Source organism: Carlito syrichta, unplaced genomic scaffold (assembly GCF_000164805.1).
Source record: "Carlito syrichta isolate Samal-C Ts95f unplaced genomic scaffold, Tarsius_syrichta-2.0.1 Scaffold126587, whole genome shotgun sequence".
Taxonomy (NCBI): Eukaryota; Metazoa; Chordata; class Mammalia; order Primates; family Tarsiidae; genus Carlito; species Carlito syrichta.
The window spans coordinates 41,442-42,419 of record NW_007070683.1 but is presented as its reverse complement, the minus strand read 5'-3'; positions in this window follow the sequence as shown (position 1 = coordinate 42,419).

Here is a 978-nt window from a genome sequence, read left to right as displayed (position 1 = left end):
GCACACCTGTAGTTCCAGCTACTCGGAAGGTTGAGGCGGAAGGATCGTCGGAGCCCAGCAGGTCGAGACTGCGGTGGCCAGGAGTGGCCACTGCACTCCAGTCTGGGCGACAGAGTGAGACTCCGACTCAAAAAAAAAAAAAAAAAAAGAAAAAAAAGTTTTCTCCTAGGTCAGGCATGGTGGCTCACACCTGTAACCCCAGAAATGTGGGAGGCCAAAGCTTGAAGGGTTATTTGAGGCCAGGAGATGGACGCCAACCTGGGCAAGATATGGACATCCCCCATCACTATTTCTAAAAGAGAGAAAAAAGTTTGCCTCTGTTGTAGACTGAATTGTGCTTCTCCAAAACTTTTACGTTGTAATCTTCACCCAGTACCCAAGAACGCAACTGTACTTGATAGGTTTTTTGGTTTTTTGAGTCAGGGTCTTCCTCTGTTGCCCAGGCTGGAAGGCAGTAGCACAATCACGGTTTACTGCAGCCTCGACCTCCTGGCCTCAACCGATCCTCCTGCTCCAGCCTCCAGAGTAGCTGGGACTACAGGTGGCACCACGAACTAGAGATGAGTTCTCTCTCTGTTGCGGGCCTTGAACTCCTGGACTCAAGCGATCCTCCCACCTCGGCCTCCCAAAGTGCTAGCATTATAGCCTTGAGCCACTGCACCCGGCCATGAAGATGGGGCTTGGGAGTTTTTAAGGTGGTAACTAAGTTAAACAAGGTGACCACTGCCATGCACTAAGGAAGGAGACCTCAGAAGAAACCAACCCTGCCCAGCTAGACCCTGGACTTCCAACTCTTCAAAACGGTGAATAATATCTATTGTTGAAGCCACCCAGTCTGGATACTTTATTATGGCAGTCCCTGTAAACTGATACAGCTCCCATCACGGGATAAAAATATGAGATGCGGGCCAGGCTCGGTGGCTCAGCCTGTCATCCCAGCACTTTGGGAGGCCGAGGCGAGTGGATTGCCTGACCCCG